At 35.5% G+C, this 14,704-nt stretch overlaps 1 long non-coding RNA gene across 1 annotated transcript in view; it reads left to right on the forward strand.

Moving 5' to 3' along the window:
* LOC309639253 overlaps positions 1-10,800 on the forward strand; it is a 158,334-nt gene extending 147,534 nt beyond the window's left edge. Inside the window, exon 2 of the long non-coding RNA XR_014251558.1 lies at positions 9,553-10,800. This is a non-coding gene — a long non-coding RNA (uncharacterized lncRNA). The remainder of the gene's footprint in view (positions 1-9,552) is intronic.
* The last annotated feature ends 3,904 nt before the right edge of the window (positions 10,801-14,704 follow it).

The following is a 14,704-nucleotide window of genomic DNA, read 5'->3' on the forward strand; positions in this document are numbered from 1 at the left end:
TTCTGTAGTCCTTTTTGGTCTTTTCTTTCTCTTTTCCTCTCTTCCCTTGTGATTTGATGACTATCTTTACTGTTCTGTTGGTTTTCCTATCTCTTTTGTGTGTGTGTGTGTGTCTGTGTGTGTACGTGTGTGTGTGTCTATTATAGATTGTTGGTTTCTGGTACCTTGAGGTTTACATTTCTTAATATATAAAACTTTAAATTGATTATTTTATTTTTGAATTTTAAACTGATGGTCTCAAGTTTGAACACACTCTAACAACCTTGCATTTTTAGAAACACCCACACATGTGTATTGGTTTTGGCATCACTTTTTTTTTAAAGATAGATTTTATTTATTTATTTATTTATTTATGCCTGTGTTGGGTCTTGAGTGTGGGCTTTCTCTAGTTGCAGTGAGGGGCGGGGGAGCCATTGCAGTGGCTTCTCTTGTTGCAGAGCATGGGCTCTAGGCATGTGGGCTTCAGTGGTTGTGCCACGTGGGCTCAGTAATTGTGGCTCATGGGCTTAGTTGCTCCACAGCATGTGGGATCTTCCCAGACCAGGGCTTGAACCCGTGTCCCCTGCATTGGCAGCTGGATTCTTAGCCACTGCGTCACCAGGGAAGCCCTGGCATCATATTTTATATCTTTTGTTTTGTGTAACTCTTAACTACTTAGTTTGAATATAGGTGATTTTACTCTTTTTGCATTTTTAACCTTCCTATTAGCTTTATAAGTGATTGATCTACTACCTTTACTATAAATTTTGCTTTGTCAATGAGATTTTCCTTTTGTAGCTTTCATATTTTTATTTGTGGTCTTTTTTTTTTTTATTTTCTACTTAGAGAATTCCTTTAACATTTCTGGTAAAGCTAGTTTAGTGGTGCTGAATGAACACTTAGCTTTTGCTTGTCTGTAAAATTCTTTATCTTGCCTTCAAATCTGAATGTTATTGTTGCTGGGTACAGTATTCTTGGTTGTAGACTTTCTCCTTTCATCACTTTAAATTTATCATGTCACTTCCTTCTGGGCTGCAATGCTTTACTAGTTGTTTTTCCCTTGTTGATTTTAAATACTCTCTTTATCTTTAATTTTTGCCATTTTAAATAAAATATGTTTTGATGTGACCCTCTTTAGATTGATATTCTATGGGACTCACTGTGCTTCCTAGACCTCAATATCTGTTTATTTTCCCAGGTTAGGGAAATTTTCACCTATTATGTTTTCAAATATATCTTCTGTCCCTTTCTCTATCTCTTCTCCCTTTCAGACTCCTATAATCCAAATATTAGTGTGCTTGATGTTGTCCCCAAAATTTCTTAATCTGTCCTCATTTGTTTTTTAATTTTTTCCCCTTCAATTTCAGTGATTTCCGCTACTCTGTCTTTCACTTCACTGATCTGTTGTTCTTCCACATCATTTAGTCTACTGTTGTTTACTTCTAGTGTATTTTTTCTTTATATTTTCTAACTCTTTGTTAAGTTTTTCACTGTGTTCTTCCATTCTTCTCCTGAGTTCATTAAGCATCTTCATAATCACTACATTGAACTCTTTATCAGGTAGATTGCTTATCTCCATTTCACTTATTTCTTCTTCTAGATTTTTATCTTTTTATTTGGAACATATTCTGTTGTTGCCTCAATTTACCAATTTTTTTGGTTTATCTGTATGTATTAGCTAGGTTGGTTGTATATCTCAATATTAGCCGTATGTGGGATATGTCCTATGGGGCCCAGAAGTACACTCTCCTTTGGTTATCAAAGCCATATGATCTAGAGTTGTCTCTTATGTGAGATGTGTGGTCCTTTCTCTTGTGGTGGTTCTGACACAATGGGTGTGCCAGTAGGTGGGGCTAGTACCCTGACCAGTTGGCTGCCAGTCTCTGCTTTGTGTGGAGGCTGCTGGCTGCTGTTGGGTGAGTCTGGATCCTGGTGCAGCTGGCTGGGTGACCCAAGTAGTCTCAGGGATGGTAGCCCAGTGATGAGCAGGGCCAGTTTCTTGCACTTCTGATTTTGAGGCCCTGGGATCCCATGGATAGTGCCAGACTACTGGCACACAGTGCCAGACTACTGGCAGACTGTGCCAGATCCCAGCTCAGTTGTCTGTCAAGCTCATGGTGCCTGGGGCATTTCATGACATAATGCCTTTGAATATTAATATTTCCTCATTCCTTTTTCTGTAACCAGTATAACGTTTTACACATTTATCCACCATATCATTCAGGTTTTCTTTCATATTCCACTTTCTTGTCTCTGCTATATTCTGAAAACTTTTTACAGACCTCTACTGCTTTTCATAATTTTACACTAATTCTCTCTTCAGCTGTGTTTAATATACTGTTAAATTGGTCCATTAGATATATAACTTTAGTTATTATATCTAATATCTTTAGAAATTATATATATATTTTTTAAGTTTGCTTTGTCATTCCTTAAAGTTTTTTTTTCTCTTTGATGCAAACATTTTCAAGCTTATCTTTTAAGAAAGATAATCTTAAAAACAGCAAACAATAAACACAACTACCTATGAGACATGCTGATTTCGCAAAGGTAATCATGAAAAACATAAGAAGGAGGAATGAGTATTCCAAAGTACTTAGAGGAAACAAACTAAACCTAGAATGCTATGCCCAGGGGAAAACATGGGTAAAGAAAGTTAATAGTTGTTTTTTTGTTTTGTTTTGTTTTTTGTCAATTGCACAATGTAGACAGAGTTTCCCAATTATGTATCCTCAATGAAATACATAAGGAAATTGATTTTAAATGTAAATTATGTAAAACTAGAAAGAATGAAGAACAAAGGAAATGGTGAATATTCTGTTAAAACTAAACATCATTGACTATGTAAAAAAAACAATAATAATAATGTTGTGTGATTAAAAATGACAGAATGTAATTGCACAAAACCAAAGTATTTAAATATGAATGCAATGAAGAAAGTGTAATAAAATCTCGTATTACTTGAAAAAGTTGATTGTTTCGGCTTTAATAAATTAAATGTTCTAAAACAAACTCTAAAAAAATAGAGACAGAATTTATAATATCCAGTTAGGAAAGGTAAAATAAAATAATACAAACATAATTAATCTAAAAGAAAAAATATGATAAGAATAATGGAAAAGACAAAATGGTAACAGAATGGGGTGATTAAGTGGTAGACAAAAATCCAAGGTTCATTAACAGCCATAGATTATTAAAGAGACATAAGATCCAAGTAAAAATATCAAATTACATTTTTAAAATCCAAAGAGTATATGTTATTTACATATACTCTTTTTTTTTTTTAATTAATTAATTAATTTATTTATTTTTGGCTGTGTTGGGTCTTCGTTTCTGTGTGAGGGCTTTCTGTAGTTGTGGCAAGTGGGGGCCACTCTTCATCGCGGTGCATGGGCCTCTCACTGTCGCGGTCTCTCTTGTTGCGGAGCACAGGCTCCAGACGCGCAGGCTCCAGACACGCAGGCTCAGTAGTTGTGGCTCACGGGCCCAGTTGCTCCGTGGCATGTGGGATCCTCCCCAACCAGGGCCCGAACCCGTGTACCCTGCATCGGCAGGCAGATTCTCAACCACTGTGCCACCAAGGAAGCCCCATATACTCTTTCAAATCATATATATATATATGTATAAAGCTGGAAAATAAAGAATGAAAAATAACCAAAACCAGACAAAGATACTAAAAAAAAAAGAATATTACAGACCAATATCACTGAAGAATATAGATGCAAAAATCCTCAACAAAATACTACCAAACAGAATCCAACAACACATTAAAAGAATCATACACCAGGGGCCTCCCTGGTGGTGCAGTGGTTGAGGGTCTGCCTGCCAATGTGGGGGACATGGGTTTGAGCCCTGGTCAAACTTGCTTGCTTGCTCGCTTATGGGTACAGTATATGTACAGCCAGGGTAAGAAGACACTGGGGCTGCCAGGAGGCTGAACCTGACTTTTCCTTCACTGTGGCCTCCTATTGCAATGAAAAACAATGAAGTTTTTCCTTGATGACACTAGGGGAAAACAACAAGGTTTGACCACTTCCTCAAAGGAAGAAAACGTCCTTTTTTGACACAGTGCCTACTGCTAAATTTGCAGATCTTAACTATGCATTTCAAGATTTTACAACTCTGGCTTAACACTTTATCATCTACGAGATGCAACAGATTTGACTTTGATGTGGAGATGAGAGCTTTTGGGATCTTGGTTCCAGGCTGGAGGTTGGGGCCGAGCTCCTGTGGTGGGAGTTCTGAGTCCAAACAGCTGGACTAACAGAGAACCTCAGACCACAGGAAATATTAATCAGAGTGAGGCCTCCCAGAGGTCTTCATCTAAGCACAAAGACCTGGCTCTATCAAACTGCCAGCAAATTCCAGTGCTGGATATCTTGGGCCAAACAACCAGTAAGACAGGAATACAGCACTACATATCAAAAATGAGAAAAAAAGAAAAAACGACAAAAAAATATGTTACAGATGAAGGAGCAAGGTAAAAACCTACAGCACCAAATAAATGAGGATGAAATTGGCAACCTACCTGAAAAATAATTCAGAGTAATGATAGGAAAGATGATCCAAAATCTCAGAAACAGAATGGAAAAAATACAAGAAACATTTAACAAGTATCTAGAAGAACAAAAGAACAAACAAACAGTGATTAACAACACAATTACTGAAAGTAAAAATTCTCCAGAAGGAAACAATAGCAGAAAAACTGAAGCAGAAGAATAGATAAGTGAGCTGGAAGATAAAAACGTGGAAATAACTGCCAGTGCCAGAATGAAAAGAATTGAGGACAGTCTCAGAGACTTCTTAGACAACATTAAATGCACCAACATTCAAATTATAGAGGGTCCCAGAATAAAAAGAGAAAAAGAAAGGGGCTGAGAAAATATTTGAAGAAATTATACTTGAACACTTCCATAATATGGGAGAGGAAATACTCCATCAAGTCCAGGAAGCACAGAGAGTACCATACAGGACAAACCTAAAGAGAAACACACAAAGACATAAATTAATGAAACTATCAATAATTAAATACAAAGAAAAAATATTAAAAGCAGCAAGGGCAAAACAACAAATAACATACAAGGGAATCCCCATAAGGCTAAGAGCTGATTTTTCATCAGAAACTCTGCAAGCCAGAAGGGAGTGTCAGTACACAGTTAAAGTGATGAAAGGGGAAAAAAACTACAATCAACATTACTGTACCCAGCAAAGATCTCATTCAGATTCGATGGAGAAATTAAAAACCTTTACAGACAAGCAAAAGCAAAGAGAATTAAGCACCAACAAACCAGCTTTACAACAAATGTTAAAGGAACTTCTCTAGGCAGGAAACACAAGAAAGGAAAAGACCTACAATTACAAACCCAAAACAATTAAGGAAATGGTAATAGGAACATATATATTGATAATTTCCTTAAATGTAAATGGATTAAAAGCTCACACCAAAAGACATAGACTAGCTGAATGGATACAAAAACGAGACCCATATATATGCTGACTAAAAGAGACCCAGTTTAGACCTAGTGACACATACAGACTGAAAGTGAGAGGATGGAAAAAGATATTCCATGCAAATGGAAATCAAAAGAAAGCTGGAGTAGCAATTCTCATATCAGACAAAACAGACTTTAAAACAAAGGATGTTACAAGAGACAAAGAAGGACAATACATAATGATCAAGGGATCAATCCAAGAAGAAGATATAACAATTGTAAATATTTATGCACCCAACATAGGAGCACCTCAATACATAAGGCAAATGTTAACAGCCATAAAAGGGAAAATCAACAGTAACACAATCATAGTAGGTGACGTTAACACACCACTTTCACCAACAGACAGATCATCCAAAATGAAAATAAATAAGGAAACACAAACTTTAATTGACACATTAAACAAGATGGACTTAATTGATATTTATACGACATTCCATCCAAAAACAACAGAATACACTTTCTTCTCAAGTGCTCATGGAACATTCTCCAGGATAGATCATATCTTGGGTAACAAATCAAGCCTTGGTAAATTTAAGAAAATTGAAATCATATCAAGTATCTTATCTGACCACAATGTTATGAGAATAGATATCAGTTACAGGAAAAAAAAATCTGTAAAAAATACAAACACATGGACACTAAACAATACACTACTTAATAACACAGAGATCACTGAAGAAATCAAAGAAGAAAGCAAAACATACCTAGAAACAAATGACGATAAAAACACGATGAGCCAAAATTTATGGGATGCAGCAAAGCAGTTCTAAGAGGGAAGTTTATATCAATACAATCTTATCTCAAGAAACATAAAAAAATCTCAAATACACAACGCAACTTACACCTAAAGCAATTAGAGAAAGAAGAACAAAGAAAGAAAACCCAAAGTTAGCAGAAGGAAGGAAATCATAAAGATCAGATAAAAATAAAATGAACAACAAATGAAGAAAACAATAGCAAAGAACAATAAAACTAAAAGCTGGTTCATTGAGAAGATAAACAAAATTGATAAACCATTAGCCAGACTCATCAAGAAAAGAAGGGAGAAGACTCAAATCAACAGAATTAGAAAATGAAAAAGAAGTAACAGCTGACACTGCTGAAATACAAAAGAACATTACTACAAGCAACTATATCCCAATAAAATGGACAACCTGGAAGAAATGGACAAATTCTTAGAGAAGCACAACCTTCTGATACTGAACCAGGAAGAAATAGAAAATATAAACAGACCAATCACAAGCACTAAAGTTGAAACTGTGATTGAAAATCTTCCAATAAACAAAAGTCCAGGACCAAATGGCTTGACAGGCGAATTCTATCAAACAATTAGAGAAGAAATAACTCCTATCCTTCTCAAACACTTCCAAAATATAGCAGAGGGAGGAACACTCCCAAATTCATTCTACGAGGCCACCATCACCCTGATACCAAAACCAGACAAAGATGTCACAAAAAAAGAAAACTACAGGCCAATATCTCTGAGGAACATAAATGTAAAAATCCTCAAAAAAAATACTACCAAAGAGAATCCAACAGCACAATAAAAGGATCATACACCATAATCAAGTGGGGTTTAGGCCAGGAATGCAAGGATTCTTCAACATATGCAAATCAATGTGATACATCATGTTAACAGTTTGAAGGATAAAAACAGTAAAATAATCTCAACAGATGCAGAAAAAGCTTTTGACAATATTCAACACCGATTTATGACAAGAACCCTCCAGAAAGTAGGCATAGAGGGAACTTACCTCAACGTAATAAAGGCCATATATGACAAACCCACAGCCAATATCATCTTCAATGGTGAAAAATTAAAACCATTTCCTGTAAGATTAAAAAAGACAAGATGGCTCACTCTAACCACTATTTTTCAACATAGTTTTAGAAGTTTTAGTCACAGCAATCAGAGAAGAAAAAGAAATAAAAGGAATCCAAATTGGAAAAGAAGAAGTAAAGCTGTCACTGTTTGCAGGTGACATGATACTAAACATAGAGAATCCTAAACATGCTACCAGAACACTACTATAGCAAATCAATGAATTTGGTAAAGTAGCAGGACACAAAATTAGTGCACAGAAATATCATGTATTCCTATACACTAATGATGAACATTCTGAAAGAGAAATTAAGGAAACCCTCCAATTTACCATTGTAACAAAAGGAATAAAAAATACCTAGGAATAAACCTACCTAAGAAAATAGAACACCTGTATGCAGAAAACTATGACACTGATGAAAGAAATTAAAGATGATACCAACAGATGGAGAGATATACCATATTCTTGGATTGGAAAAATCAATATTGTGAAAATGACTATACTACCCAAAGCAATCTACAGATTCAATGCAATCCCTATCAAATTACCAATGGCATTTGTATGGAACTAGAACAAAACAATCTTAAAATTTGTATGGAGACACAAAAGACCCCAAATAGCAAAAGCAGTCCTGAGAGAAAAAAACAGAGCTGGAGGAATCAGACACCCTGACTTCAGACTATACTACAAAGCTACAGTAATCAAGACAATATGGTACTGGCACAAAAACAGAAACATAGATCAATGGAACAAGATAGAAATCCCAGAGATAAACCCACGTACCTATGGTCAACTAATCTCTGACAAAGGAGGCAAGGATATACAATGGAGAAAAGACAGTCTCTTCAATAAGTGGTGCTGGGAAACCTGGACAGCTACACGTAAAAGAATGAAATTAGAACACTCCCTAACAAACACCATACACAAAACTAAGCTCAAAATGGATTAGAGACCTAAATGTAACACCGGACACTCTAAAACTCTTAGAGGAAAACATAGGAAGAACACTCTTTGACATAAGTCACAGCAAGATCTTCTTTGATCCACCGCCTAGAGTAATGGAAATAAAAACAAAAATAAACAAATGTGACCTAATGAAACTTCAAAGCTTTTGCATAGAAAAGGAAACCATAAACCAGAGGAAAAGACAATCCTCAGAATGGGAGAAATTATTTGCAAATGAATCAATGAACAAAGGATTAATCTCCAAAATATATAAACAGCTCATGCAGCTCAATATTAAAAAAAACCCAAACAATCCAATCCAAAAATGGGCAGAAGACCTAAATAGACATTTCTCCAAAGAAGACATACAAATGGCCAAGAAGCACATGAAAAGCTGCTCAACATCACTAATTATTACAGTAATGCAAATCAAAACTGCAATGAGGTATCACCTCACACCAGTCAGAATGGCCATCATCAAAATGTCTACAAAAAGAAATGCTGGAGAGGGTGTGGAAAAAAGGGAACAGTCTTTCACTGTTGGTGGGAATGTAAATTGATACAGCCACTATGGAGAATAGTATGGATGTTTCTTAAAAATCTAAAAATAGAACTACCATATGACCCAGCAATCCCAGTACTGCACATATACCCTGAGAAAACCATAATTCAAAAAGAGTCATGTACCACAATATTCATTGCAGCAGTGTTTACAATAGCCAGGACATGGAAACAACCTATGTGTCCATTGACAGATGTATGGTTAAAGATGTGACACACATATACAATGGGATATTACTCAGCCATAAAAATAAATGAAATTGAGTTATTTGTAGTGAGGTGGATGGACCTAGAGTCGGCTATACAGAGTGAAGTAAGTCAGAAAGATAAAAACGAATATGGTATGCTAACACATATATGTGGAATCTAACAACAACAAAAAAAAGATAATGGTTTTGATGAACCTAGGGGTGGGACAGGAATCAAGATGTAGACGTAGATAATGGACCTGAGGACACAGGGAGGGGAAAGTGTAAGCTAGGACAAAGTGAGAGAGTAACATTAACATATATACACTACCAAATGTAAAATAGATAGCTAGTGGGAAACAGCTGCATAGCACAGGGAGATCAGCTGTGTGCTTTGCGACCACCTAGAGGGGTGGGATAAGGAGGCTGGGAGGGAGACGCAAGAGGGAGGGTATATGGGGATATACAAATGCATATAGCTGCCTCACTTTGTTATACAGCAGAAACTAACACAACATTGTAAAGCAATTATACTCCAATAAAGATGTTAAAAGAAAAAAGGAAAAAAAATACAATGAAGCCAGTATAGATATATTACTATCAGACAAAATATGTTATACTGGAAAGCATTACAAAATTTAGAGGGTTTATGCCTAATAACATAATATCAAAATATAAAAGGAAATATTGACATATTTTCAGGAAGAACAAATATAATATTACAGTGAGAAATTTGAGCATATGATTTTCAATAATTGATTGATTAATAAATAAAATCTTTAAGTATACAGAAGATTTTAACAGGCTTGGCCTAAAGGAGATTTTATATATGTATATGTACACACATACACACACACACACACATATACGTGTATGTATAAATATATATATATGTGGATGTACAGTTTTCCAGTTTTTAGTTGAAATGTCATATATGTAACATTTATGTACACACACCACACATATCGGTGTGTTTTGTGTGTATAATTGCATCTAATGACTGGGAAGTAAACAATATTACCTGCATATATGGAAATTTTACAGTAAATCATCATATACTCTAACAATGGCAAATCCTAAAATGCTGTAAGCACAATGAAGCTAAGTTAAAACTGCATACTATAAAAAGAAAAATTGTGTGTGTTTTAATATTGAGAAATACACACATACTTTCAGTTTCTGATTCAACATTTAAATTTGAATCAGAAACTGAAATTATGTACTTGTCTTCTTGGGATTCATCATTCCCATACTTATGACAAGAAAAAGCTGGGCAACTCAATACGAACAACTCTTCTAGGTCCCCTTAGAAAACTGAGGACACAGGGCAAGGTGCCTTCAGAGAAACGCAGGACGTGAGGTTTGCTTACCTAAAGGAAATGTGACTAAGATGCCATAAACTGGGCAAACAGTTAACTAGCAACTTTGATGAATTGTTGGAGAATGAGTGTGAACTTTCATGAGAGAAACTTCTGGGGGCTGCAGTATTACTGGAACCCACACTTTTACAAGTTTTTCTCCTGGCAACCCACCAAGTTTTCATAGGGAGGATCCAAGAAAGTGTGATCCTGGCAGGGGAAGAGGAAGAGAAAATATTGTGAAACAATCTCCATGACAGACTCTTCTCCCTAACAAAGACTCCACTTCCAGGATGAAGGACTTTGCCAGAGGGCAACACTAAAATCTCCTCAAGGGAATGTACCTCCACTGCAGTTCTGCTTTAGCCTTTGTAATCTCACCTAAGAAGTGAACAAGTAAATTCATATCTTACAAAAACTGTAGAGAATAAAAAAAGAATAAAAAAGAAAATGGAATAAAAAACATATAGAATAAAAAGAATACCCTCAACTCATTTTATAATGCTAATAAAACCTTGAAATGAAAAGTTGATAAAGACAAAATGAGGAAAGGTAATATAGGACAATTTTAATCTTTAATCTTGGTGCAAAATTATTAATAAAATATTAACATCTACAATCCACAACATATGAAAGGAAAACTTCCTGATATCCAAGTTGGATGTTCTCTAGAAATGTCATAGAAGTTTATCTTTAGGAAGTAAGTTTAGATTGTGTCTGCAAACAAAGAAATAAACCCCCCTGAAATATAGAGCCCTGTAGAGTCTGACAGTCACTTCCTTTAAGATGGTAACTTAAAAACACTAGTGGGTTAAAAAGATAATTACCTATAAAACTAATTAAAATGCAGATTCCAGGGCTCCACTCAAAGAAATTCTGCTTTAGTGAATCTGGCTAGAGAAGAGAAAGCTAAAATTTTAACTAGTACTTTAAGTAACATTTACATTATAAATGTTTTAGGCTGCTCTGTAGAAATGTAGTCGACTCTTGTGTATTGCGCTCACAATCTGCCACCTTATCAAACTCCAAGTTTTTAATTTTGCTATAGAAACTTTTGTACTTTTTGTTTAGACAGTTGTATGATATAAAATAATAGGGTAATATTTCCATCTTTCCAATGTCTATTTGGTTGTTTCTTGTCTTATGTGCTGGCTAGTGTCCCCAGTATAATGTTGAATTAAAGTAGTGACAGATGGTATGTTTACTTTGTTCCTTATTTTGAAGTAAATGCTTATAAGTTTCTCCCATTTATGATAATGTTTGATTTGGATCATAGATACCCTTTAAAAAACTTAAGAAAATTTCTATTAATCATACTCTTCTAAAGGTTTTAATCATAAATATATGCTGAATTTACTAAATGATTTTTTTCAGTACCTATTTTGACAATTTTATAGTTTCATACTAGTAGTCTTTTAAAAAAGGTGTTTTTAGACTTCATTTAAAAAAAAAAACTTCCCTAAGAAGAAATATTTCCTAGGAGACTCCTTAGGCTTTAGGAAGCCCCCAAAATGTTTTCTTGAATCTATTATGTCAGTTTACCAGACATGCCTAGAAAAGTCTAATCCCTGCAAAGGACAAATATAACTTAACTCAAATTGAGACTGAGGTGGCATTTAATGCATTTTTTTTTAGGAGGGGGCATACAAATTTCAAATGCTAACTATATTAGGTGCCTTTGACTTCATGTGAATTTTATGTATATAAAATATTTTGTGTATATAAAAGAAAAAAAAAACATTGCTTATGACTGAGAAAACCTGAGTCTTAGTTTTGGTACCACTGTTGGTTTGATCCCACTTAACATCATAGTATCTTAGTTTACTCTAACTCCATAAAAGAGAAGTAATCATATTCATCCTATTCATAGTATCACCCAACTGATTAACCTCAATAATGATTATGACAGCTCTAAATGTATAACATGCAACACTAATTTAAATAATTTGTTTGGACAGTGGGGAGGAAAAATACTGGTGAACCTGAGAAAATAGGTGGAGTGATGTGGGTGATAACGAGATTAGAGAAAGTGCAAGTTAAAGGACAGAAAATAACTACAAATCCAGAGACAGAGGTAAATTAATGCATCTATTTTTTTTTTCAACTGTTGGTGGTGGAATTACTGTTTCTGGAGAATTTTAGTCATGCTCCTTATTTTATTCACACCCAATATCTTTCCCTGTCATTCCACAGATGTTCAGTTAAGAAATAGGTATAAGGAACACCAATCAGATCACTTCCTAGACATAAAGTACATAAGGCAACCTCAGTACTCAGCTTTTCAAAAATCAAATCACTGAAAACTCCTGAAATTCAGGAGTTTCAATAAACTCACAGACGGCTCAGGCAATTTCAGTGATGGAGGTATTGTTTTGGAGATTGGCATGTAGTTTATAAGTATTAGGTTAAAGGAACAAAAAAATCTTTATTAAAAAAAAAGAAATTAATGAAAAACTAATTAAAGTTTTATAGAAAACTTTCCCCTCAGCTGGAACTGCCAGTAATCAGACCTGGAGACAAACAGTATGAAGGGACTAGACTGTCAAAAAGAAATTGCAGGTGTGACCAGGGGAAAGATCAGTAGGGGAAAGGATTTGGCCCCTAGGACCAGTTCCAAGACATAGTAATTGTGAGAAGCAACCCAGTCTCTGGATTGTGGGAGCAGAGGGAGGATCTGGGCTGGGCGAGTTTACATGGTTTGTTCAGTCTGTCTCTGTTCCTCCTTCCACAATAGTTTGTACCACCTCATCCACTAGAAAGGAAAAAAAATGTTCCCTCTGCTTCACATTTTTAGCTGCCAGTTTTTCATTTGCCCACCATATACTCCCCTTTGTCTGAGAGTCACACCTATAGGTACTGAGTGGAAAAATTGTGTTTGTTCATTTTTTTCATTCATGAATTCATTTATTCAATATATTTATGGAGAGGCATTATGCTATTGCTAAATGATGCTAAATGAAGGCAGACCTGATCTCTGCACCAAGGAAATTTTGTTTAAAAATGCAATCAGTAAGCAATGAAGAATTTTAAATAATGAAACATTGTTGGAATAACTCCATGCTCATGACCATTTTCTTTGGTCAGCTGTTATTGAACAGCTGTTCAACCGTTATTGAACCAAACTTGGGTCTGCTCATCTGCATACAGTATTGCTAATTTACGGACACCATGTTGTGGTGATGGAAAGTGAGGCATTTATTGCAGGTGCCAAACAAGGAGTGTTGGTAGCTAGTGCTCAAAAGTCTTGAATGCCCCCAGCGGCTTTCAGGGAAAGGGTTTTAAAGACAGGGTGAGGGAGAACATTGCAGGGTGCATGCTCAGTGGTCAGTTAGTAGATGTTCTTCTGATTTGTTGGTGGTAAAGTAATTGGGAATCAATATCATCAATCTTCTGGTTTAAACAGGTCTGGGGTCTATGTGCTTGTGGTAAGCATACAGTTAACTTCTTCCCTTGGTGGGGGTTTCAGTATCTGCAAAACAGCTCAAGGGATAGATATGGCTCAGAATATTATCTATAGTCCTTGAGGAAAAACTAAAGACCCTTGACTTTAATTACTAAACTATTATTATTTTGTCCCTCTTGACTGTTTTCCTTTCTTTCTGCATTTCCATATTTCTCTTATTAAATGTGTTCTTTGAAACTTGGGGAAGGCTTAGGAGGCTAAATTTTTCTACAAACAAGAGGCAGATGGAGGACATGGTGGGTGAGATCTGTCCTGGGAAGCCACCATAGGGTCCCGCTTAGTTATAGCACCACTTCCAATCTCAGTTCCTTCTCCCTTGCTCAGCTCCCACAGTAGGGAATATAAAGTCATATGTCTGGTCTTCTAACCACAGTTGAGAGAGGCATGAAACCCAGTTCCTGATAAGAAGATAAAAGGATAAATATCTTAGGGTCTTTTAAATTTCCAGTAAGAAGAAGAGAAGCAAAGGAAGCATGCTGGCCCCACCTCTTTTCCCCTTTCTCTGCCTTGAGCATAAAGTTATACCTTCAGGTGAGTCAGCTATCATGTGACCATGGGACAACAAACAGTAGTCAAAAGCCAATGTGATCTGGATAGTGAAGCAAAACAATAGCACATAACTTTGTTTTTATTACCACAGAACGGGTGAACCAATGCCAGCAGATTTTCTGTTGCAAAGGAAAAATAAACCTATTTATTGATAATATTGGTAGTTGGGTTCTCTTTGGTTATTAAAAGCTGATAATTAGGAATATACTCCTAATGATACAATAGCTTTTCATGTTGGCTGCTTTAAAGAACACTTGTCTTCTTTGAATGGATATAGTCTACTATGTTTGCTTAAAAAATCAATCTCATTACATTATAATCTTACCTCAAGTACCAATAGTCC

This window comes from Balaenoptera physalus (assembly GCF_965194825.1).
Source record: "Balaenoptera physalus genome assembly, chromosome: 12".
NCBI classification, from domain to species: domain Eukaryota; kingdom Metazoa; phylum Chordata; class Mammalia; order Artiodactyla; family Balaenopteridae; genus Balaenoptera; species Balaenoptera physalus.